We start from the raw sequence: 26,444 nt of genomic DNA, 5'->3' as shown, positions 1-26,444 counted from the left end.
AGGTCTGCTTATTGTAAATATCTTGTACTTGTTTGAACACCTTTTAATGTCAAAGTTGGCCTCTGTGCTTTTTCAGTGTTGGAAAGACTCTTTCTTGCACTGAGGTCTGCTTATTGTAAATATCTTGTACTTGTTTGAACACCTTTTCATGTCAAAGTTGGCCTCTGTGCTTGTCAGTGTTGGAAAGACTCTTTCTTGCACTGAGGTCTGCTTATTGTAAATATCTTGTACTTGTTTGAACACCTTTTAATGTCAAAGTTGGCCTCTGTGCTTTTTCAGTGTTGGAAAGACTCTTTCTTGCACTGAGGTCTGCTTATTGTAAATATCTTGTACTTGTTTTTACACCTTTTAATGTCAAAGTTGGCCTCTGTGCTTTTTCAGTGTTGGAAAGACTCTTTCTTGCACTGAGGTCTGCTTATTGTAAATATCTTGTACTTGTTTGAACACCTTTTAATGTCAAAGTTGGCCTCTGTGCTTTTTCAGTGTTGGAAAGACTCTTTCTTGCACTGAGGTCTGCTTATTGTAAATATCTTGTACTTGTTTGAACACCTTTTCATGTCAAAGTTGGCCTCTGTGCTTATCAGTGTTGGAAAGACTCTTTCTTGCACTGAGGTCTGCTTATTGTAAATATCTTGTACTTGTTTTTACACCTTTTAATGTCAAAGTTGGCCTCTGCGCTTCCTCAGTGTTAGAAAGACTCTTTCTTGCACTGAGGTCTGCTTATTGTAAATATCTTGTACTTGTTTTTACACCTTTTAATGTCAAAGTTGGCCTCTGTGCTTGTCAGTGTTGGAAAGACTCTTTCTTGCACTGAGGTCTGCTTATTGTAAATATCTTGTACTTGATTTTTACACCTTTTCATGTCAAAGTTGGCCTCTGTGCTTATCAGTGTTGGAAAGACTCTTTCTTGCACTGAGGTCTGCTTATTGTAAATATCTTGTACTTATTTGAACACCTTTTAATGTCAAAGTTGGCCTCTGTGCTTATCAGTGTTGGAAAGACTCTTTCTTGCACTAAGGTCTGCTTATTGTAAATATCTTGTACTTGTTTTTACACCTTTTAATGTCAAAGTTGGCCTCTGTGCTTTTTCAGTGTTAGAAAGACTCTTTCTTGCACTGAGGTCTGCTTATTGTAAATATCTTGTACTTGTTTGAACACCTTTTAATGTCAAAGTTGGCCTCTTTGCTTTTTCAGTGTTGGAAAGACTCTTTCTTTCACTGAGGTCTGCTTATTGTAAATATCTTGTACTTGTTTGAACACCTTTTAATGTCAAAGTTGGCCTCTGTGCTTTTTCAGTGTTGGAAAGACTCTTTCTTGCACTGAGGTCTGCTTATTGTAAATATCTTGTACTTGTTTGAACACCTTTTAATGTCAAAGTTGGCCTCTGTGCTTTTTCAGTGTTAGAAAGACTCTTTCTTGCACTGAGGTCTGCTTATTGTAAATATCTTGTACTTGATTTTACACCTTTTAATGTCAAAGTTGGCCTCTGTGCTTTTTCAGTGTTGGAAAGACTCTTTCTTGCACTGAGGTCTGCTTATTGTAAATATCTTGTACTTGTTTGAACACCTTTTCATGTCAAAGTTGGCCTCTGTGCTTATCAGTGTTGGAAAGACTCTTTCTTGCACTGAGGTCTGCTTATTGTAAATATCTTGTACTTATTTGAACACCTTTTAATGTCAAAGTTGGCCTCTTTGCTTTTTCCGTGTTGGAAAGACTCTTTCTTGCACTGAGGTCTGCTTATTGTAAATATCTTGTACTTGATTTTACACCTTTTAATGTCAAAGTTGGCCTCTGTGCTTTTTCAGTGTTGGAAAGACTCTTTCTTGCACTGAGGTCTGCTTATTGTAAATATCTTGTACTTGTTTGAACACCTTTTAATGTCAAAGTTGGCCTCTGTGCTTATCAGTGTTGGAAAGACTCTTTCTTGCACTGAGGTCTGCTTATTGTAAATATCTTGTACTTATTTGAACACCTTTTAATGTCAAAGTTGGCCTCTTTGCTTTTTCCGTGTTGGAAAGACTCTTTCTTGCACTGAGGTCTGCTTATTGTTAATATCTTGTAGTTGTTTGAACACCTTTTCATGTCAAAGTTGGCCTCTATGCTTTTTCAGTGTTGGAAAGACTCTTTCTTGCACTGAGGTCTGCTTATTGTAAATATCTTGTACTTGTTTGAACACCTTTTAATGTCAAAGTTGGCCTCTGTGCTTATCAGTGTTGAAAAGACTCTTTCTTGCACTGAGGTCTGCTTATTGTAAATATCTTGTACTTGTTTGAACACCTTTTAATGTCAAAGTTGGCCTTTGTGCTTTTTCAGTGTTGAAAAGACTCTTTCTTGCACTGAGGTCTGCTTATTGTAAATATCTTGTACTTGTTTGAACACCTTTTCATGTCAAAGTTGGCCTCTGAGCTTATCAGTGATGGAAAGACTCTTTCTTGCACTGAGGTCTGCTTATTGTAAATATCTTGTACTTGTTTTTACACCTTTTCATGTCAAAGTTGGCCTCTGTGCTTATCAGTGTTGGAAAGACTCTTTCTTGCACCGAGGTCTGCTTATTGTAAATATCTTGTACTTGTTTGAACACCTTTTAATGTCAAAGTTGGCCTCTATGCTTTTTCAGTGTTGGAAAGACTCTTTCTTGCACTGAGGTCTGCTTATTGTAAATATCTTGTACTTGTTTTTACACCTTTTATGTCAAAGTTGGCCTCTGACCTTATCAGTGTTGGAAAGACTCTTTCTTGCACTGAGGTCTGCTTATTGTAAATATCTTGTACTTGTTTGAACACCTTTTAATGTCAAAGTTGGCCTCTGTGCTTTTTCAGTGTTGGAAAGACTCTTTCTTGCACTGAGGTCTGCTTATTGTAAATATCTTGTACTTGTTTGAACACCTTTTCATGTCAAAGTTGGCCTCTGTGCTTTTTCAGTGTTGGAAAGACTCTTTCTTGCACTGAGGTCTGCTTATTGTAAATATCTTGTACTTGTTTGAACACCTTTTCATGTCAAAGTTGGCCTCTTTGCTTTTTCCGTGTTGGAAAGACTCTTTCTTGCACTGAGGTCTGCTTATTGTAAATATCTTGTACTTGTTTGAACACCTTTTAATGTCAAAGTTGGCCTCTTTGCTTTTTCAGTGTTGGAAAGACTCTTTCTTGCACTGAGGTCTGCTTATTGTAAATATCTTGTACTTGTTTGAACACCTTTTCATGTCAAAGTTGGCCTCTGTGCTTGTCAGTGTTGGAAAGACTCTTTCTTGCACTGAGGTCTGCTTATTGTAAATATCTTGTACTTGTTTGAACACCTTTTAATGTCAAAGTTGGCCTCTGTGCTTATCAGTGTTGGAAAGACTCTTTCTTGCACTGAGGTCTGCTTATTGTAAATATCTTATACTTATTTGAACACCTTTTAATGTCAAAGTTGGCCTCTGTGCTTATCAGTGTTGGAAAGACTCTTTCTTGCACTGAGGGCTGCTTATTGTAAATATCTTGTACTTGTTTGAACACCTTTTAATGTCAAAGTTGGCCTCTGTGCTTATCAGTGTTGAAAAGACTCTTTCTTGCACTGAGGTCTGCTTATTGTAAATATCTTGTACTTGTTTGAACACCTTTTCATGTCAAAGTTGGCCTCTGTGCTTGTCAGTGTTGGAAAGACTCTTTCTTGCACTGAGGTCTGCTTATTGTAAATATCTTGTACTTGTTTGAACACCTTTTAATGTCAAAGTTGGCCTCTGTGCTTATCAGTGTTGGAAAGACTCTTTCTTGCACTGAGGTCTGCTTATTGTAAATATCTTGTACTTATTTGAACACCTTTTAATGTCAAAGTTGGCCTCTGTGCTTATCAGTGTTGGAAAGACTCTTTCTTGCACTGAGGTCTGCTTATTGTAAATATCTTGTACTTGTTTTTACACCTTTTCATGTCAAAGTTGGCCTCTGTGCTTTTTCCGTGTTGGAAAGACTCTTTCTTGCACTGAGGTCTGCTTATTGTAAATATCTTGTACTTGTTTGAACACCTTTTAATGTCAAAGTTGGCCTCTGTGCTTATCAGTGTTGGAAAGACTCTTTCTTGCACTGAGGTCTGCTTATTGTAAATATCTTGTACTTGATTTTTACCCCTTTTAATGTCAAAGTTGGCCTCTGTGCTTATCAGTGTTGGAAAGACTCTTTCTTGCACTGAGGTCTGCTTATTGTAAATATCTTGTACTTGTTTGAAGACCTTTTAATGTCAAAGTTGGCCTCTGTGCTTTATCAGTGTTGGAAAGACTCTTTCTTGCACTGAGGTCTGCTTATTGTAAATATCTTGTACTTGATTTTACACCTTTTAATGTCAAAGTTGGCCTCTGTGCTTTTTCAGTGTTGGAAAGACTCTTTCTTGCACTGAGGTCTGCTTATTGTAAATATCTTGTACTTGTTTGAACACCTTTTAATGTCAAAGTTGGCCTCTGTGCTTATCAGTGTTGGAAAGACTCTTTCTTGCACTGAGGTCTGCTTATTGTAAATATCTTGTACTTGATTTTACACCTTTTAATGTCAAAGTTGGCCTCTGTGCTTTTTCAGTGTTGGAAAGACTCTTTCTTGCACTGAGGTCTGCTTATTGTAAATATCTTGTACTTGTTTGAACACCTTTTAATGTCAAAGTTGGCCTCTGTGCTTATCAGTGTTGGAAAGACTCTTTCTTGCACTGAGGTCTGCTTATTGTAAATATCTTGTACTTGTTTGAACACCTTTTAATGTCAAAGTTGGCCTCTTTGCTTTTTCCGTGTTGGAAAGACTCTTTCTTGCACTGAGGTCTGCTTATTGTAAATATCTTGTACTTGTTTTTACACCTTTTCATGTCAAAGTTGGCCTCTGTGCTTATCAGTGTTGGAAAGACTCTTTCTTGCACTGAGGTCTGCTTATTGTAAATATCTTGTACTTGTTTGAACACCTTTTAATGTCAAAGTTGGCCTCTGTGCTTTTTCCGTGTTGGAAAGACTCTTTCTTGCACTGAGGTCTGCTTATTGTAAATATCTTGTACTTGTTTTTACACCTTTTCATGTCAAAGTTGGCCTCTGTGCTTATCAGTGTTGGAAAGACTCTTTCTTGCACTGAGGTCTGCTTATTGTGAATATCTTGTACTTGTTTGAACACCTTTTAATGTCAAAGTTGGCCTCTGTGCTTATCAGTGTTAGAAAGACTCTTTCTTGCACTGAGGTCTGCTTATTGTAAATATCTTGTACTTGTTTGAACACCTTTTAATGTCAAAGTTGGCCTCTGTGCTTTTTCAGTGTTAGAAAGACTCTTTCTTGCACTGAGGTCTGCTTATTGTAAATATCTTGTACTTGTTTTTACACCTTTTCATGTCAAAGTTGGCCTCTGTGCTTATCAGTGTTGGAAAGACTCTTTCTTGCACTGAGGTCTGCTTATTGTGAATATCTTGTACTTGTTTGAACACCTTTTAATGTCAAAGTTGGCCTCTGTGCTTATCAGTGTTAGAAAGACTCTTTCTTGCACTGAGGTCTGCTTATTGTAAATATCTTGTACTTGTTTGAACACCTTTTAATGTCAAAGTTGGCCTCTGTGCTTTTTCAGTGTTAGAAAGACTCTTTCTTGCACTGAGGTCTGCTTATTGTTAATATATTGTACTTGCTTTTATACCTTTTAATGTCAAAGTTGGCCTCTGTGCTTTTTCCGTGTTGGAAAGACTCTTTCTTGCACTGAGGTCTGCTTATTGTAAATATCTTGTACTTGTTTGAACACCTTTTAATGTCAAAGTTGGCCTCTGTGCTTTTCAGTGTTGGAAAGACTCTTTCTTGCACTGAGGTCTGCTTATTGTAAATATCTTGTACTTGTTTGAACACCTCTTCATGTCAAAGTTGGCCTCTGTGCTTTTTCAGTGTTGGAAAGACTCTTTCTTGCACTGAGGTCTGCTTATTGTAAATATCTTGTACTTGTTTGAACACCTTTTAATGTCAAAGTTGGCCTCTGTGCTTATCAGTGTTGGAAAGACTCTTTCTTGCACTGAGGTCTGCTTATTGTAAATATCTTGTACTTGTTTTTGCACCTTTTATGTCAAAGTTGGCCTCTGCGCTTCCTCAGTGTTGGAAAGACTCTTTCTTGCACTGAGGTCTGCTTATTGTAAATATCTTGTACTTATTTGAACACCTTTTAATGTCAAAGTTGGCCTCTGTGCTTATCAGTTTTGGAAAGACTCTTTCTTGCACTGAGGTCTGCTTATTGTAAATATCTTGTACTTGTTTTTGCACCTTTTATGTCAAAGTTGGCCTCTGCGCTTCCTCAGTGTTGGAAAGACTCTTTCTTGCACTGAGGTCTGCTTATTGTAAATATCTTGTACTTGTTTGAACACCTTTTAATGTCAAAGTTGGCCTCTGTGCTTTTTCAGTGTTGGAAAGACTCTTTCTTGCACTGAGGTCTGCTTATTGTAAATATCTTGTACTTGTTTGAAGACCTTTTAATGTCAAAGTTGGCCTCTTTGCTTTTTCAGTGTTGGAAAGACTCTTTCTTGCACTGAGGTCTGCTTATTGTAAATATCTTGTACTTGTTTGAACACCTTTTAATGTCAAAGTTGGCCTCTGTGCTTTTTCAGTGTTGGAAAGACTCTTTCTTGCACTGAGGTCTGCTTATTGTAAATATCTTGTACTTGTTTGAACACCTTTTAATGTCAAAGTTGGCCTCTGTGCTTATCAGTGTTGGAAAGACTCTTTCTTGCACTGAGGGCTGCTTATTGTAAATATCTTGTACTTGTTTGAAGACCTTTTAATGTCAAAGTTGGCCTCTGTGCTTTTTCCGTGTTGGAAAGACTCTTTCTTGCACTGAGGTCTGCTTATTGTAAATATCTTGTACTTGATTTTACACCTTTTAATGTCAAAGTTGGCCTCTGTGCTTATCAGTGATGGAAAGACTCTTTCTTGCACTGAGGTCTGCTTATTGTAAATATCTTGTACTTGATTTTACACCTTTTCATGTCAAAGTTGGCCTCTGTGCTTATCAGTGTTGGAAAGACTCTTTCTTGCACTGAGGTCTGCTTATTGTAAATATCTTGTACTTGATTTTACACCTTTTCATGTCAAAGTTGGCCTCTGTGCTTATCAGTGTTGGAAAGGCTCTTTCTTGCACTGAGGTCTGCTTATTGTAAATATCTTGTACTTGATTTTACACCTTTTCATGTCAAAGTTGGCCTCTGTGCTTATCAGTGTTGGAAAGACTCTTTCTTGCACTGAGGTCTGCTTATTGTAAATATCTTGTACTTGATTTTACACCTTTTCATGTCAAAGTTGGCCTCTGTGCTTATCAGTGTTGGAAAGACTCTTTCTTGCACTGAGGTCTGCTTATTGTTAATATATTGTACTTGTTTTTATACCTTTTCATGTCAAAGTTGGCCTCTGTGCTTATCAGTGTTGGAAAGACTCTTTCTTGCACTGAGGTCTGCTTATTGTAAATATCTTGTACTTGTTTGAACACCTTTTATGTTAAAGTTGGCCTCTGACCTTATCAGTGTTGGAAAGACTCTTTCTTGCACTGAGGTCTGCTTATTGTAAATATCTTGTACTTGTTTGAACACCTTTTCATGTCAAAGTTGGCCTCTGACCTTATCAGTGTTGGAAAGACTCTTTCTTGCACTGAGGTCTGCTTATTGTAAATATCTTGTACTTGTTTGAACACCTTTTATGTTAAAGTTGGCCTCTGACCTTATCAGTGATGGAAAGACTCTTTCTTGCACTGAGGTCTGCTTATTGTAAATATCTTGTACTTGATTTTACACCTTTTAATGTCAAAGTTGGCCTCTGCGCTTCTGCAGTGTTAGAAAGACTCTTTCTTGCACTTAGGTCTGCTTATTGTAAATATCTTGTACTTGTTTGAACACCTTTTCATGTCAAAGTTGGCCTCTGTGCTTATCAGTGTTGGAAAGACTCTTTCTTGCACTGAGGTCTGCTTATTGTAAATATCTTGTACTTGATTTTACACCTTTTAATGTCAACGTTGGCCTCTGCGCTTCTGCAGTGTTAGAAAGACTCTTTCTTGCCCTGAGGTCTGCTTATTGTAAATATCTTGTACTTGTTTTTACACCTTTTAATGTCAAAGTTGGCCTCTGCGCTTCTGCAGTGTTAGAAAGGCTCTTTCTTGCCCTGAGGTCTGCTTATTGTAAATATCTTGTACTTGTTTGAACACCTTTTCATGTCAAAGTTGGCCTCTGTGCTTGTCAGTGTTGGAAAGACTCTTTCTTGCACTGAGGTCTGCTTATTGTAAATATCTTGTACTTGTTTGAACACCTTTTAATGTCAAAGTTGGCCTCTGTGCTTTTTCAGTGTTGGAAAGACTCTTTCTTGCACTGAGGTCTGCTTATTGTTAATATCTTGTACTTGTTTTTACACCTTTACATGTCAAAGTTGGCCTCTCTGCTTTTTCAGTGTTGGAAAGACTCTTTCTTGCACTGAGGTCTGCTTATTGTAAATATCTTGTACTTGTTTGAACACCTTTTAATGTCAAAGTTGGCCTCTGTGCTTATCAGTGTTGGAAAGACTCTTTCTTGCACTGAGGTCTGCTTATTGTAAATATCTTGTACTTGTTTGAACACCTTTTCATGTCAAAGTTGGCCTCTGTGCTTTTTCAGTTTTGGAAAGACTCTTTCTTGCACTGAGGTCTGCTTATTGTAAATATCTTGTACTTATTTGAACACCTTTTAATGTCAAAGTTGGCCTCTGTGCTTATCAGTGTTGGAAAGACTCTTTCTTGCACTGAGGTCTGCTTATTGTAAATATCTTGTACTTGTTTGAACACCTTTTAATGTCAAAGTTGGCCTCTGTGTTTTTTCAGTGTTGGAAAGACTCTTTCTTGCACTGAGGTCTGCTTATTGTAAATATCTTGTACTTATTTGAACACCTTTTAATGTCAAAGTTGGCCTCTGTGCTTATCAGTGTTGGAAAGACTCTTTCTTGCACTGAGGTCTGCTTATTGTAAATATCTTGTACTTGTTTGAACACCTTTTAATGTCAAAGTTGGCCTCTGTGCTTTTTCAGTGTTGGAAAGACTCTTTCTTGCACTGAGGTCTGCTTATTGTAAATATCTTGTACTTGATTTTACACCTTTTCATGTCAAAGTTGGCCTCTGTGCTTATCAGTGTTGGAAAGACTCTTTCTTGCACTGAGGTCTGCTTATTGTAAATATCTTGTACTTGTTTGAACACCTTTTAATGTCAAAGTTGGCCTCTGTGCTTATCAGTGTTGGAAAGACTCTTTCTTGCACTGAGGTCTGCTTATTGTTAATATATTGTACTTGTTTTTATACCTTTTCATGTCAAAGTTGGCCTCTGTGCTTATCAGTGTTGGAAAGACTCTTTCTTGCACTGAGGTCTGCTTATTGTAAATATCTTGTACTTGTTTGAACACCTTTTAATGTCAAAGTTGGCCTCTGTGCTTTTTCAGTGTTGGAAAGACTCTTTCTTGCACTGAGGTCTGCTTATTGTAAATATCTTGTACTTGTTTGAACACCTTTTAATGTCAAAGTTGGCCTCTGTGCTTTTTCAGTGTTGGAAAGACTCTTTCTTGCACTGAGGTCTGCTTATTGTAAATATCTTGTACTTGTTTGAACACCTTTTAATGTCAAAGTTGGCCTCTGTGCTTTTTCAGTGTTGGAAAGACTCTTTCTTGCACTGAGGGCTGCTTATTGTAAATATCTTGTACTTGTTTGAACACCTTTTAATGTCAAAGTTGGCCTCTTTGCTTTTTCCGTGTTGGAAAGACTCTTTCTTGCACTGAGGTCTGCTTATTGTAAATATCTTGTACTTGATTTTACACCTTTTCATGTCAAAGTTGGCCTCTGTGCTTTTTCAGTGTTGGAAAGACTCTTTCTTGCACTGAGGTCTGCTTATTGTAAATATCTTGTACTTGTTTTTATACCTTTTAATGTCAAAGTTGGCCTCTGTGCTTTTTCAGTGTTGGAAAGACTCTTTCTTGCACTGAGGTCTGCTTATTGTAAATATCTTGTACTTGTTTGAACACCTTTTAATGTCAAAGTTGGCCTCTGTGCTTATCAGTGTTGGAAAGACTCTTTCTTGCACTGAGGTCTGCTTATTGTAAATATCTTGTACTTGTTTGAACACCTTTTCATGTCAAAGTTGGCCTCTGAGCTTATCAGTGATGGAAAGACTCTTTCTTGCACTGAGGTCTGCTTATTGTAAATATCTTGTACTTGTTTGAACACCTTTTAATGTCAAAGTTGGCCTCTGTGCTTATCAGTGTTGGAAAGACTCTTTCTTGCACTGAGGTCTGCTTATTGTAAATATCTTGTACTTGTTTTTACACCTTTTCATGTCAAAGTTGGCCTCTGTGCTTTTTCAGTGTTGAAAAGACTCTTTCTTGCACTGAGGTCTGCTTATTGTAAATATCTTGTACTTGTTTGAACACCTTTTAATGTCAAAGTTGGCCTCTGTGCTTATCAGTGTTGGAAAGACTCTTTCTTGCACTGAGGTCTGCTTATTGTAAATATCTTGTACTTATTTGAACACCTTTTAATGTCAAAGTTGGCCTCTGTGCTTATCAGTGTTGGAAAGACTCTTTCTTGCACTGAGGGCTGCTTATTGTAAATATCTTGTACTTGTTTGAAGACCTTTTAATGTCAAAGTTGGCCTCTGTGCTTATCAGTGTTGGAAAGACTCTTTCTTGCACTGAGGTCTGCTTATTGTAAATATCTTGTACTTGTTTGAAGACCTTTTAATGTCAAAGTTGGCCTCTGTGCTTATCAGTGTTGGAAAGACTCTTTCTTGCACTGAGGGCTGCTTATTGTAAATATCTTGTACTTGTTTGAAGACCTTTTAATGTCAAAGTTGGCCTCTGTGCTTATCAGTGTTGGAAAGACTCTTTCTTGCACTGAGGTCTGCTTATTGTAAATATCTTGTACTTGATTTTACACCTTTTAATGTCAAAGTTGGCCTCTGTGCTTTTTCAGTGTTGGAAAGACTCTTTCTTGCACTGAGGTCTGCTTATTGTAAATATCTTGTACTTGTTTGAACACCTTTTAATGTCAAAGTTGGCCTCTGTGCTTTTTCAGTGTTGGAAAGACTCTTTCTTGCACTGAGGTCTGCTTATTGTAAATATCTTGTACTTGTTTGAACACCTTTTAATGTCAAAGTTGGCCTCTGTGCTTTTTCAGTGTTGGAAAGACTCTTTCTTGCACTGAGGTCTGCTTATTGTAAATATCTTGTACTTGATTTTACACCTTTTAATGTCAAAGTTGGCCTCTGTGCTTTTTCAGTGTTGGAAAGACTCTTTCTTGCACTGAGGTCTGCTTATTGTAAATATCTTGTACTTGTTTGAACACCTTTTAATGTCAAAGTTGGCCTCTGTGCTTATCAGTGTTGGAAAGACTCTTTCTTGCACTGAGGTCTGCTTATTGTAAATATCTTGTACTTATTTGAACACCTTTTAATGTCAAAGTTGGCCTCTTTGCTTTTTCCGTGTTGGAAAGACTCTTTCTTGCACTGAGGTCTGCTTATTGTAAATATCTTGTACTTGTTTTTATACCTTTTCATGTCAAAGTTGGCCTCTGTGCTTTTTCAGTGTTGGAAAGACTCTTTCTTGCACTGAGGTCTGCTTATTGTAAATATCTTGTACTTGTTTGAACACCTTTTAATGTCAAAGTTGGCCTCTGTGCTTTTTCAGTGTTGGAAAGACTCTTTCTTGCACTGAGGTCTGCTTATTGTAAATATCTTGTACTTGTTTGAACACCTTTTAATGTCAAAGTTGGCCTCTGTGCTTTTTCAGTGTTGGAAAGACTCTTTCTTGCACTGAGGTCTGCTTATTGTAAATATCTTGTACTTGATTTTACACCTTTTAATGTCAAAGTTGGCCTCTGAGCTTATCAGTGTTGGAACGACTCTTTCTTGCACTGAGGTCTGCTTATTGTAAATATCTTGTACTTGATTTTACACCTTTTAATGTCAAAGTTGGCCTCTGTGCTTTTTCAGTGTTGGAAAGACTCTTTCTTGCACTGAGGTCTGCTTATTGTAAATATCTTGTACTTGTTTGAACACCTTTTAATGTCAAAGTTGGCCTCTGTGCTTATCAGTGTTGGAAAGACTCTTTCTTGCACTGAGGTCTGCTTATTGTAAATATCTTGTACTTATTTGAACACCTTTTAATGTCAAAGTTGGCCTCTTTGCTTTTTCCGTGTTGGAAAGACTCTTTCTTGCACTGAGGTCTGCTTATTGTTAATATCTTGTAGTTGTTTGAACACCTTTTCATGTCAAAGTTGGCCTCTATGCTTTTTCAGTGTTGGAAAGACTCTTTCTTGCACTGAGGTCTGCTTATTGTAAATATCTTGTACTTGTTTGAACACCTTTTAATGTCAAAGTTGGCCTCTGTGCTTATCAGTGTTGAAAAGACTCTTTCTTGCACTGAGGTCTGCTTATTGTAAATATCTTGTACTTGTTTGAACACCTTTTAATGTCAAAGTTGGCCTTTGTGCTTTTTCAGTGTTGAAAAGACTCTTTCTTGCACTGAGGTCTGCTTATTGTAAATATCTTGTACTTGTTTGAACACCTTTTCATGTCAAAGTTGGCCTCTGAGCTTATCAGTGATGGAAAGACTCTTTCTTGCACTGAGGTCTGCTTATTGTAAATATCTTGTACTTGTTTTTACACCTTTTCATGTCAAAGTTGGCCTCTGTGCTTATCAGTGTTGGAAAGACTCTTTCTTGCACCGAGGTCTGCTTATTGTAAATATCTTGTACTTGTTTGAACACCTTTTAATGTCAAAGTTGGCCTCTATGCTTTTTCAGTGTTGGAAAGACTCTTTCTTGCACTGAGGTCTGCTTATTGTAAATATCTTGTACTTGTTTTTACACCTTTTATGTCAAAGTTGGCCTCTGACCTTATCAGTGTTGGAAAGACTCTTTCTTGCACTGAGGTCTGCTTATTGTAAATATCTTGTACTTGTTTGAACACCTTTTAATGTCAAAGTTGGCCTCTGTGCTTTTTCAGTGTTGGAAAGACTCTTTCTTGCACTGAGGTCTGCTTATTGTAAATATCTTGTACTTGTTTGAACACCTTTTAATGTCAAAGTTGGCCTCTTTGCTTTTTCAGTGTTGGAAAGACTCTTTCTTGCACTGAGGTCTGCTTATTGTAAATATCTTGTACTTGTTTTTACACCTTTTCATGTCAAAGTTGGCCTCTGTGCTTATCAGTGTTGGAAAGACTCTTTCTTGCACTGAGGTCTGCTTATTGTAAATATCTTGTACTTGTTTGAACACCTTTTAATGTCAAAGTTGGCCTCTGTGCTTTTTCCGTGTTGGAAAGACTCTTTCTTGCACTGAGGTCTGCTTATTGTAAATATCTTGTACTTGTTTTTACACCTTTTCATGTCAAAGTTGGCCTCTGTGCTTATCAGTGTTGGAAAGACTCTTTCTTGCACTGAGGTCTGCTTATTGTGAATATCTTGTACTTGTTTGAACACCTTTTAATGTCAAAGTTGGCCTCTGTGCTTATCAGTGTTAGAAAGACTCTTTCTTGCACTGAGGTCTGCTTATTGTAAATATCTTGTACTTGTTTGAACACCTTTTAATGTCAAAGTTGGCCTCTGTGCTTTTTCAGTGTTAGAAAGACTCTTTCTTGCACTGAGGTCTGCTTATTGTAAATATCTTGTACTTGTTTTTACACCTTTTCATGTCAAAGTTGGCCTCTGTGCTTATCAGTGTTGGAAAGACTCTTTCTTGCACTGAGGTCTGCTTATTGTGAATATCTTGTACTTGTTTGAACACCTTTTAATGTCAAAGTTGGCCTCTGTGCTTATCAGTGTTAGAAAGACTCTTTCTTGCACTGAGGTCTGCTTATTGTAAATATCTTGTACTTGTTTGAACACCTTTTAATGTCAAAGTTGGCCTCTGTGCTTTTTCAGTGTTAGAAAGACTCTTTCTTGCACTGAGGTCTGCTTATTGTTAATATATTGTACTTGCTTTTATACCTTTTAATGTCAAAGTTGGCCTCTGTGCTTTTTCCGTGTTGGAAAGACTCTTTCTTGCACTGAGGTCTGCTTATTGTAAATATCTTGTACTTGTTTGAACACCTTTTAATGTCAAAGTTGGCCTCTGTGCTTTTCAGTGTTGGAAAGACTCTTTCTTGCACTGAGGTCTGCTTATTGTAAATATCTTGTACTTGTTTGAACACCTCTTCATGTCAAAGTTGGCCTCTGTGCTTTTTCAGTGTTAGAAAGACTCTTTCTTGCACTGAGGTCTGCTTATTGTAAATATCTTGTACTTGTTTGAACACCTTTTCATGTCAAAGTTGGCCTCTGTGCTTTTTCAGTGTTGGAAAGACTCTTTCTTGCACTGAGGTCTGCTTATTGTAAATATCTTGTACTTGTTTGAACACCTTTTAATGTCAAAGTTGGCCTCTGTGCTTCTGCAGTGTTAGAAAGACTCTTTCTTGCACTGAGGGCTGCTTATTGTAAATATCTTGTACTTGTTTTTACACCTTTTATGTCAAAGTTGGCCTCTGACCTTATCAGTGTTGGAAAGGCTCTTTCTTGCACTGAGGTCTGCTTATTGTAAATATCTTGTACTTGTTTTTGCACCTTTTATGTCAAAGTTGGCCTCTGCGCTTCCTCAGTGTTGGAAAGACTCTTTCTTGCACTGAGGTCTGCTTATTGTAAATATCTTGTACTTGTTTGAACACCTTTTAATGTCAAAGTTGGCCTCTGTGTTTTTTCAGTGTTGGAAAGACTCTTTCTTGCACTGAGGTCTGCTTATTGTAAATATCTTGTACTTATTTGAACACCTTTTAATGTCAAAGTTGGCCTCTGTGCTTATCAGTTTTGGAAAGACTCTTTCTTGCACTGAGGTCTGCTTATTGTAAATATCTTGTACTTGTTTGAACACCTTTTAATGTCAAAGTTGGCCTCTGTGTTTTTTCAGTGTTGGAAAGACTCTTTCTTGCACTGAGGTCTGCTTATTGTAAATATCTTGTACTTGATTTTACACCTTTTAATGTCAGAGTTGGCCTCTGTGCTTTTTCAGTGTTGGAAAGACTCTTTCTTGCACTGAGGTCTGCTTATTGTAAATATCTTGTACTTATTTGAACACCTTTTAATGTCAAAGTTGGCCTCTGTGCTTATCAGTGTTGGAAAGACTCTTTCTTGCACTGAGGTCTGCTTATTGTAAATATCTTGTACTTGTTTGAACACCTTTTAATGTCAAAGTTGGCCTCTTTGTTTTTTCCGTGTTGGAAAGACTCTTTCTTGCACTGAGGTCTGCTTATTGTAAATATCTTGTACTTGATTTTTACACCTTTTCATGTCAAAGTTGGCCTCTGTGCTTTTTCATTGTTGGAAAGACTCTTTCTTGCACTGAGGTCTGCTTATTGTAAATATCTTGTACTTGATTTTTACACCTTTTCATGTCAAAGTTGGCCTCTGTGCTTATCAGTGTTGGAAAGACTCTTTCTTGCACTGAGGTCTGCTTATTGTAAATATCTTGTACTTGTTTGAACACCTTTTAATGTCAAAGTTGGCCTCTGTGCTTTTTCAGTGTTGGAAAGACTCTTTCTTGCACTGAGGTCTGCTTATTGTAAATATCTTGTACTTGTTTGAACACCTTTTAATGTCAAAGTTGGCCTCTGTGCTTATCAGTGTTGGAAAGACTCTTTCTTGCACTGAGGTCTGCTTATTGTAAATATCTTGTACTTGTTTGAAGACCTTTTAATGTCAAAGTTGGCCTCTTTGCTTTTTCCGTGTTGGAAAGACTCTTTCTTGCACCGAGGTCTGCTTATTGTAAATATCTTGTACTTGTTTGAAGACCTTTTAATGTCAAAGTTGGCCTCTGTGCTTTTTCAGTGTTGGAAAGACTCTTTCTTGCACTGAGGTCTGCTTATTGTAAATATCTTGTACTTGTTTGAACACCTTTTAATGTCAAAGTTGGCCTCTGTGCTTATCAGTGTTGGAAATACTCTTTCTTGCACTGAGGTCTGCTTATTGTAAATATCTTGTACTTGTTTGAAGACCTTTTAATGTCAAAGTTGGCCTCTTTGCTTTTTCCGTGTTGGAAAGACTCTTTCTTGCACCGAGGTCTGCTTATTGTAAATATCTTGTACTTGTTTGAAGACCTTTTAATGTCAAAGTTGGCCTCTGTGCTTTTTCAGTGTTGGAAAGACTCTTTCTTGCACTGAGGTCTGCTTATTGTAAATATCTTGTACTTGATTTTTACACCTTTTCATGTCAAAGTTGGCCTCTGTGCTTATCAGTGTTGGAAAGACTCTTTCTTGCACTGAGGTCTGCTTATTGTAAATATCTTGTACTTGATTTTTACACCTTTTAATGTCAAAGTTGGCCTCTGTGCTTTTTCAGTGTTGGAAAGACTCTTTCTTGCACTGAGGTCTGCTTATTGTAAATATCTTGTACTTGTTTGAACACCTTTTAATGTCAAAGTTGGCCTCTGTGCTTTTTCAGTGTTGGAAAGACTCTTTCTTGCACTGAGGTCTGCTTATTGTAAATATCTTGTACTTGTTTGAACACCTTTTAATGTCAAAGTTGGCCTCTGTGCTTATCAGTGTTGGAAAGACTCTTTCTTGCACTGAGGGCTGCTTATTGTAAATATCTTGTACTTGTTTGAAGACCTTTTAATGTCAAAGTTGGCCTCTTTGCTTTTTCCGTGTTGGAAAGACTCTTTCTTGCACCGAGGTCTGCTTATTGTAAATATCTTGTACTTGTTTGAACACCTTTTAATGTCAAAGTTGGCCTCTGTGCTTTTTCAGTGTTGGAAAGACTCTTTCTTGCACTGAGGTCTGCTTATTGTAAATATCTTGTACTTGATTTTACACCTTTTAATGTCAAAGTTGGCCTCTGTGCTTTTTCAGTGTTGGAAAGACTCTTTCTTGCACTGAGGTCTGCTTATTGTAAATATCTTGTACTTGATTTTACACCTTTTCATGTCAAAGTTGGCCTCTGTGCTTTTTCAGTGTTGGAAAGACTCTTTCTTGCACTGAGGTCTGCTTATTGTAAATATCTTGTACTTGATTTTACACCTTTTAATGTCAAAGTTGGCCTCTGACCTTATCAGTGTTGGAAAGACTCTTTCTTGCACTGAGGTCTGCTTATTGTAAATATCTTGTACTTGTTTGAACACCTTTTCATGTCAAAGTTGGCCTCTGTGCTTGTCAGTGTTGGAAAGACTCTTTCTTGCACTGAAGTCTGCTTATTGTAAATATCTTGTACTTATTTGAACACCTTTTAATGTCAAAGTTGGCCTCTGTGCTTTTTCAGTGTTGGAAAGACTCTTTCTTGCACTGAGGTCTGCTTATTGTAAATATCTTGTACTTGTTTGAACACCTTTTAATGTCAAAGTTGGCCTCTGTGCTTTTTCCGTGTTGAAAAGACTCTTTCTTGCACTGAGGTCTGCTTATTGTAAATATCTTGTACTTGTTTGAACACCTTTTCATGTCAAAGTTGGCCTCTGTGCTTGTCAGTGTTGGAAAGACTCTTTCTTGCACTGAAGTCTGCTTATTGTAAATATCTTGTACTTGATTTTACACCTTTTCATGTCAAAGTTGGCCTCTGTGCTTTTTCAGTGTTGAAAAGACTCTTTCTTGCACTGAGGTCTGCTTATTGTAAATATCTTGTACTTGTTTGAACACCTTTTAATGTCAAAGTTGGCCTCTGTGCTTATCAGTGTTGGAAAGACTCTTTCTTGCACTGAGGTCTGCTTATTGTAAATATCTTGTACTTGATTTTTACCCCTTTTAATGTCAAAGTTGGCCTCTGTGCTTATCAGTGTTGGAAAGACTCTTTCTTGCACTGAGGTCTGCTTATTGTAAATATCTTGTACTTGTTTGAAGACCTTTTAATGTCAAAGTTGGCCTCTGTGCTTATCAGTGTTGGAAAGACTCTTTCTTGCACTGAGGTCTGCTTATTGTAAATATCTTGTACTTGATTTTACACCTTTTAATGTCAAAGTTGGCCTCTGTGCTTTTTCAGTGTTGGAAAGACTCTTTCTTGCACTGAGGTCTGCTTATTGTAAATATCTTGTACTTGATTTTACACCTTTTAATGTCAAAGTTGGCCTCTGTGCTTTTTCAGTGTTGGAAAGACTCTTTCTTGCACTGAGGTCTGCTTATTGTAAATATCTTGTACTTGATTTTACACCTTTTCATGTCAAAGTTGGCCTCTGTGCTTATCAGTGTTGGAAAGACTCTTTCTTGCACTGAGGTCTGCTTATTGTAAATATCTTGTACTTGTTTGAACACCTTTTAATGTCAAAGTTGGCCTCTGTGCTTTTTCCGTGTTGGAAAGACTCTTTCTTGCACTGAGGTCTGCTTATTGTGAATATCTTGTACTTGTTTGAACACCTTTTAATGTCAAAGTTGGCCTCTGTGCTTATCAGTGTTAGAAAGACTCTTTCTTGCACTGAGGTCTGCTTATTGTAAATATCTTGTACTTGTTTGAACACCTTTTAATGTCAAAGTTGGCCTCTGTGCTTTTTCAGTGTTAGAAAGACTCTTTCTTGCACTGAGGTCTGCTTATTGTAAATATCTTGTACTTGTTTTTACACCTTTTCATGTCAAAGTTGGCCTCTGTGCTTATCAGTGTTGGAAAGACTCTTTCTTGCACTGAGGTCTGCTTATTGTGAATATCTTGTACTTGTTTGAACACCTTTTAATGTCAAAGTTGGCCTCTGTGCTTATCAGTGTTAGAAAGACTCTTTCTTGCACTGAGGTCTGCTTATTGTAAATATCTTGTACTTGTTTTTACACCTTTTCATGTCAAAGTTGGCCTCTGTGCTTATCAGTGTTGGAAAGACTCTTTCTTGCACTGAGGTCTGCTTATTGTGAATATCTTGTACTTGTTTGAACACCTTTTAATCTCAAAGTTGGCCTCTGTGCTTATCAGTGTTAGAAAGACTCTTTCTTGCACTGAGGTCTGCTTATTGTAAATATCTTGTACTTGTTTGAACACCTTTTAATGTCAAAGTTGGCCTCTGTGCTTTTTCAGTGTTAGAAAGACTCTTTCTTGCACTGAGGTCTGCTTATTGTTAATATATTGTACTTGCTTTTATACCTTTTAATGTCAAAGTTGGCCTCTGTGCTTTTTCCGTGTTGGAAAGACTCTTTCTTGCACTGAGGTCTGCTTATTGTAAATATCTTGTACTTGTTTGAACACCTCTTCATGTCAAAGTTGGCCTCTGTGCTTTTTCAGTGTTAGAAAGACTCTTTCTTGCACTGAGGTCTGCTTATTGTAAATATCTTGTACTTGTTTTTACACCTTTTCATGTCAAAGTTGGCCTCTGTGCTTTTCAGTGTTGGAAAGACTCTTTCTTGCACTGAGGTCTGCTTATTGTAAATATCTTGTACTCGTTTGAACACCTTTTAATGTCAAAGTTGGCCTCTGTGCTTATCAGTGTTAGAAAGACTCTTTTTTGCACTGAGGTCTGCTTATTGTTAATATATTGTACTTGTTTTTATACCTTTTAATGTCAAAGTTGGCCTCTGTGCTTTTTCCGTGTTGGAAAGGCTCTTTCTTGCACTGAGGTCTGCTTATTGTAAATATCTTATACTTGTTTGAACACCTTTTCATGTCAAAGTTGGCCTCTGTGCTTTTTCAGTGTTGGAAAGACTCTTTCTTGCACTGAGGTCTGCTTATTGTAAATATCTTCTACTTGTTTGAACACCTTTTAATGTCAAAGTTGGCCTCTGTGCTTGTCAGTGTTGGAAAGACACGTTTTTGCACTGAGGTCTGCTTATTGTAAATATCTTGTACTTGTTTTTACACCTTTTCATGTCAAAGTTGGCCTCTGTGCTTTTTCAGTGTTGGAAAGACTCTTTCTTGCACTGAGGGCTGCTTATTGTAAATATCTTGTACTTGTTTGAAGACCTTTTAATGTTAAAGTTGGCCTCTTTGCTTTTTCCGTGTTGGAAAGACTCTTTCTTGCACTGAGGTCTGCTTATTGTAAATATCTTGTACTTGTTTGAACACCTTTTCATGTCAAAGTTGGCCTCTGTGCTTATCAGTGTTGGAAAGACTCTTTCTTGCACTGAGGTCTGCTTGTTAAATAAAAAAGTGTAAAATTAAATTTCAATAAACTAACCATAATGCCAGCTCATATGCTCTTAACGCTGCATCTCTAACTCTTTTACAGGATTTGCAGTCTTCTGATTCCTGATGAGTTCCGTAAGTGACAAGCTTACTGACTGTGTTTACTCTTCTGTGTATTAGGTATTAGGAGTAGGTATGGGCGCAGGGGAAGGCTGTGTCCTGGCTGACTCTATTCATGAAAAATATAATCTGTGTTACAACAAGATTGAAATTGAGACTCAGCATTGTTTCCCAATTTTCCAAACCCATATGAACTGTAGCCTCAGCTTTCTGTGCTTAGCTGACAGGAGGGATAGCAGAACAGATGTGTTATAAAATTTTGAGCAATGTCCTTGTACAATATTTAAGCTGCTTGTAAAGTGAAGAAAGTAGACACTTTAATCAGCCCACTCCTACAACCTGAAATGTGTGAAAGTCTAAATATTTATCAGAGGGGCTCACTAAAGATGATTTCAACAGGACAAAACTGCTTAAACTACTTCAATCTCCCACTGTGACCACTGGTGCAGGGCAGGATGAGGGTTTGTAGGTCAGTTCCTGCTATTGCAGCATCACTGAGTGTCTATCTTAAGATAAACATCATTTATTTTTGAGGTCGGTTTTGATCAAGAACATAAGTATAGCCTGCATGAAACAACCAGAGCAGGAGGTTCAATCAAGAACACATATGACATATGACACATATCTGCTTGACACGAAAGCAGTGCACACTGAACTCAGGTAACATTTGTTATTAGAGGAGGTCAAAAAGTGTGTCAGTGAGAAATATCCATCAAAAGCATGATTTACACTAGCTGCAGCTCACAGTCAGCAACTCATCAGTTTTGTTGTTCAAACCAAACAAGAATTTTTCACATCATGTTGTCCTGCAGGAACTCACCGGATCACCTCTCCAGCACTTTGATCCCAAGACAGGAATACAATATGCAGAGTTAGTTTAATTGATTGGAATTCAGCTGTCATCTTCAGAGTGTTTCATTTGATAAAGTTAAGAACGAGAAATCAAGTGGTCAGAGCTATCATGGTGATATTCAGGGTCAGATTCTGTGCTAGTGCAAAACCTTCTTTTGGCCTGAAAAAGCTACTGTGGGGTTTACAACAGAGGAGCAATTGAAAGCCTGCAGGTCAAATTAGCGTCAGGATGCATTTGCAAAAATGTTTCGTGTGAGTAGAAAGTTCTCTGGGTGATCCAACCGTGCGTTAGTTGATATACAAACATGCAATGAGAACATTTCAGTAATTAGCTGTTAAGTGTCACCCAAACATGAGGAGGCCAGTGAAGGAGCCAGTGACGGTTTAACAAAAAGAATACAGTGTGAGTGCAGGTTTACATGTTTCTCTCTGAGAAAAAGAGACGTCGATGTGTTTCTATTAGTGTGAAATCCTTTTTAGAAATTAGGCACTGTGTGAGGTCATTTAGTAAGAGTCAGTGAATCTTTCACAGTTGTAAAACACATAAAAAGAAACAACATAAGTAACGTATGTTTTTTCCCGAGGGTGGTGGGGTAGGACTTCATGTGTGGGTGACTGAGAATGTCCATTTTATTAGATATGTTGTTGTAACTGTTTCAAAGTCAGTAATGCATGAATCTGCAATGATTTTTCTTCCTTAAAAGAGGACTGTGTACAGTGTCCATTTGTGTCTGTCTCCACGTTGGGTGATTGTGGAGTATGAATATGTGTGCATGAGGGTGGGAATGCCCGTTGGTGGCTGCGTGCGCCTGTTCGACTGTGTCTGTATGTCAGGTCGGTTACACTCCACGTCTCTGGGAACATCTCAGGCCCTCCAAGGTATGGAGGCCTATCTCGATTCACCACACTCCTTGCCGTTAGTTGATGCCCTCAGGCGTCGGTGTGTTGGTGGTTCTGGTGTCCGGGGCTGGGCGCTCAGGTATGTACCGGCTCACTCCCAGTGACTGCTTGGCGAGGTCTGGCACCCGTGGCTCCGTCAGGCCACTTCCGGGGGGTGGGGGGCTCTCAGTCCTCTGGCCTCTGGGCCTGTGGCTCAGGTCACTCTGCCACAGCTGTCTGCCGGCAGAGCCCACAGCCACATCACGGGCCCCCTGTGGCTTCTGCTCCGTGGCTGCTGGGTGACCTCTAATCTGGGGCTCTCCTCAGCGCTTCCCAGGAGGGTGGCATGGCTGCAACTCCGATGGTCCTCCTTGGGCTCTCACATTCTGGGGGCCTCTGGGTGTCTGGGGCCTGGATTTCCTCCATGCCTGCTACATGCACTGGGGGACAGACTATGGCTCCCTGTTAAAAGTAGAATGGGAGGCAGAGTCTTCAGTTTTATCTTTTGTCCTGTCTTCCTCTGCTCATCCCAACAGGTTGTGGCAGATGGCTGTCCCTTCCTCAGCCTGGTGCTACTGGAGGATTCTTTCTTTTAAAATGGAGTTTTTCCTTCCCACTGTTGTCAAAGCGCATGCTCATCAGAAATCATATGATTATTGGGTTTTTTCTGTATTTTTCAAAGATCCACATCAAAAGGAGCAGGTTAAAGTGGTTCTGGCATCTGACAAGGATTCCTCCTGGACGTCTCCCAGGTGAGGTGTACTGGACGAGCTCCCACCAGGAGGAGGCCCTGAATCAGACCCAAGACATGATGGAGTTCCCCTAGATAAGCTGGAGGAGGTGGGTGTGGAAAAGGAGGTCTGGAGTTCTCTGCTTAGGCTGCTGCCCCCACAACCCGGCCACAGATAAGTGAAATAAGTAGATCAAATATAACTTGGTGTTCTAAAGAATATTGTTGTTTCCTTGCAGGACACCAGGAGAGATGAGCCCTCCATCACAGATGGTGTGGTCACCTGCAGGTTCAAGGTCATTGCATCTTCAGCCCACATCTACTGCCACTGTACTTAAGGGAAGTTGGGACAATGTTAAAGACTTTCTTCAGACAATTGCATTTGGATGAGCTAAATTCATGACAGGCACTCAAGCAGTAATGCCTCGACTGACAAACGAACATACCAAGCTTCTGTGTTGTTTGAGCCAGAGACTGCACTTGTGGATGAACAATAAAAACATTTTATATTTATTATATTAGTAATGTAACTTGCAATAAAAAGTTATGGGAAGCTTAAACTTAGTTTCAGAATAATTAAATCTGAGACTTTGTTTCATTGAAAAGTTATTAAAGTTTTAAAGTGTGTGACAAATAAAATAATAAATTATTAAGTAACACCAGCTACAATATTGGAAATATGTGTGTTGTTCAGCAGAACAGTGTCCAGTATGTTGGCTGAAATGCTTTAAATTTGAAAATAAAAGTTGGGCTGATTTTAACGCATTACAAGAAGTGTTTTAATTATTATTTTCTAAATAAGCAGTGTTTATATTACGTGTAATGAAATAAGTTCAAGGATAATAAAAGGTAATGAGATTTAATTGCATTCAACTTATGTGCAGCAAAACTAAAAATAAGTTACGGAAGTGTTCAAATAATATGTGTGCTTTTAAAAATGCTCGTCTATTTAAAGACTACACAATCTGTGTTAATTCTAATTATACCACAATCCCTTGCCTGTTGTGTTAAATATACATAAACAGTATGTGTTATCAGATGAAAGTACAAAACTCTCAAGAACCCCCCTCCTAAATTTCAGGTGGCATTTTAAAAACATGCCATGACATAACACACAGCTGCTATAATCATTCAGTGAGGTCAAATGTCAATTATAGTTATAGGTTCTTGCTATATGTTATAACATAAACACAGCACAGTTGTAAGAATAATAGTTTCTAGGTTCTAAGGCTTTTTGTCAGTTTAATAGTGAGCTTTACGAGACTCATTTTCGTGCCAAAGGCTCGCACAGGCCTAAGTTCCCTTATGACAACTAGAGCTGGAAACAAGACCTCAAGCGATCCTAAGGCTAATTAATTAGCACGGCTAGCATTTAAAAAACATCTGTTAAATGTTGTCATTGCTAGCATATACCTGTATTACAGCATGGTAAGTAGCGAGAACGCAAAGTTTTTGTTACCTTTGAAAAGAAAAATGTGAAGCTATAATATTAGCATGAGCTATGCTAATGTTATTCACTGAAACAAACATCTCAGGTACTGACTTACTGCTTTCTAATATCTGTGTTTATTTCTGGATATACCTACATGGTTATTAGACATCCCACATAAAGGGTGACAAAGGCAGTAACTATAAATGACCATAACTTTACTGTAAATTACACTGATGGGCTCAGTTCATATAGTTATATCACGTGCACACGCATGTTAGCAACCGTAACCATGCAGGCTGTTGGTATATGAATGCTGCGCAAGGTTCCAGCTGTTCCTTTACACTTGCTCTTGGATTTGTCTTGACCTGCTCCAAGCTCAGCTTGTGGAAAGATAACTTTTGGAGAATATTTCTACAGAAAGCGGATTTTACTACAAAGCAACAACAACTACTGCATCTTTGGATCTTTTGTACTTGTGTTTCATCATAACAGCAAAGCTTGAAGATCGTGGACCCCGACTCGTCGACAGCCACCAGGTACATTTCAAAATTTCTTCAATTATTTCAAGAATCACTAGATGACTATAGTAATTTTACAGGTTCCAGTGTGAATATCACGTTTTAATGTGATCAAAATAAGTGTGTTCTAAGACTTTTCCTGGCAAATCGCTTTTATGCTTTAAATTTTCCAGGAGAGGTGTAGAATTTATTACCGACTGGTGTATGAATGTGAAAAAAGGTTTTACTTTGATTTGAAGCCTTCAAATTTGACACTTTTTTCCAATGAAATGGTTAAAATTAGCTTAAAATTCGTAAAATGCCCCCCTCCCCAAATATACATATGTATATGTGTATATCGGTTTCTATGGTAACAGCATCTCCTCACAATGTTAGGACATATAGGAGTAAACACACCAGGTCCCCTGTAGGTCCTGACATCATTTTCTTCTCAAAGGCTTCATTTGAATAAACTATAACTTTTTCCCAGCTACATATGCGATGATAAATAAAATAAAATGAAATAATATAAAAAAGAATATTAAAACATCAATCATAGTCAAAAATAATCATAAAGTCAAACTGTTACAAAAATGTGTTTTATTTTTAAAATTGTGTGTGGAGTTCTACTGCCTTTTTTGCATTAGCAATATTTAGGACATGGAATTGGTACATGGGGAGATTAAATGTTTCGTTATATTTTACATCGTTAATGAAAGAATTAAAAAAAATATGAGAATGAGCTGCTAAATTATTTATGGATTTTCTGCAGTATGCTATTCATGTCCAGTTCTTTACAAATCAGTACCTATTATCCATGACCTAGTCCAACGTAGTGTTTGCATAAAGGTTTAAAAAGAACAAATAAACAAAATGAATGTATACAAAATACAATACTGTTACCTTAAAAGTGTAGTGTGCACAGAGTGAGCTGCCTTGGCAGAGATTTGGATGCTTCACTTAATGATTGTGGACATAGTTGAAATCTTGTTTTCTTCTCACATGAACAAGTAAAGTGTCATTCAGTCTGATATGAATGTAGCCTGTAGCTTTAGCACTGGGTGCTTACTACATTCCTACTGTTATTTTAAACTTTGTTTCCTTACAGGCTGTCTTGACTACATTGTTGAACGTCCCAAGAACGAGACCTTTCTGAAGTCATCAGGATCCTTGATGACAGTCTCCTGAGCGCCATCTCTTCTGATGAAGCGTGGGACACTGATACCGTGCGTGTCAGTAAAGGTGAGTACATCGCCCTCTCATCCTCCCCCTCTTCTCATGAAGAACTGGATGCTGATGCGTGTCAGTGAAGTGGAAGGTGAGTACCCCCTCCCCACCTTGCTTTCTTGCACTGAGGTCTGCTTATTGTAAATATCTTGTACTTGTTTTTACACCTTTTAATGTCAAAGTTGGCCTCTGTGCTTTTTCAGTGTTGGAAAGACTCTTTCTTGCACTGAGGTCTGCTTATTGTAAATATCTTGTACTTGTATTTACACCTTTTAATGTCAAAGTTGGCCTCTGTGCTTATCAGTGTTGGAAAGACACTTTCTTGCACTGAGGTCTGCTTATTGTAAATATCTTGTACTTGTTTGAACACCTTTTCATGTCAAAGTTGGCCTTTGTGCTTTTTCAGTGTTGGAAAGACACTTTCTTGCACTGAGGTCTGCTTATTGTAAATATCTTGTACTTGTTTGAACACCTTTTCATGTCAAAGTTGGCCTTTGTGCTTTTTCAGTGTTGGAAAGACTCTTTCTTGCACTGAGGTCTGCTTATTGTAAATATCTTGTACTTGATTTTACACCTTTTAATGTCAAAGTTGGCCTCTGTGCTTTTTCAGTGTTGGAAAGACTCTTTCTTGCACTGAGGTCTGCTTATTGTTAATATCTTGTACTTGATTTTACACCTTTTCATGTCAAAGTTGGCCTCTGTGCTTTT

General features: G+C 38.0%; 2 long non-coding RNA genes across 2 annotated transcripts; both read left to right on the top strand.

The window, feature by feature from the left end:
• The first annotated feature begins 20,209 nt into the window (after positions 1-20,209).
• On the top strand, positions 20,210-23,341 carry LOC309691386. Its single transcript, XR_014271986.1, has 2 exons — positions 20,210-22,690; positions 22,820-23,341. It is a non-coding gene; the product is annotated as an uncharacterized lncRNA (long non-coding RNA).
• A 599-nt stretch (positions 23,342-23,940) lies between these two features.
• LOC309691337 lies at positions 23,941-26,221 on the top strand. The gene is made up of 3 exons (XR_014271963.1): positions 23,941-24,008; positions 24,505-24,548; positions 25,618-26,221. It is a non-coding gene; the product is annotated as an uncharacterized lncRNA (long non-coding RNA).
• Positions 26,222-26,444: the final 223 nt, after the last annotated feature.

This window comes from Aulonocara stuartgranti (genome assembly GCF_965226115.1).
Source record: "Aulonocara stuartgranti genome assembly, chromosome: 16".
Classification (NCBI taxonomy): Eukaryota; Metazoa; Chordata; class Actinopteri; order Cichliformes; family Cichlidae; genus Aulonocara; species Aulonocara stuartgranti.
Note: the sequence above shows the minus strand (reverse complement) of the source record. Positions and strands in the feature narration are given on the sequence as shown.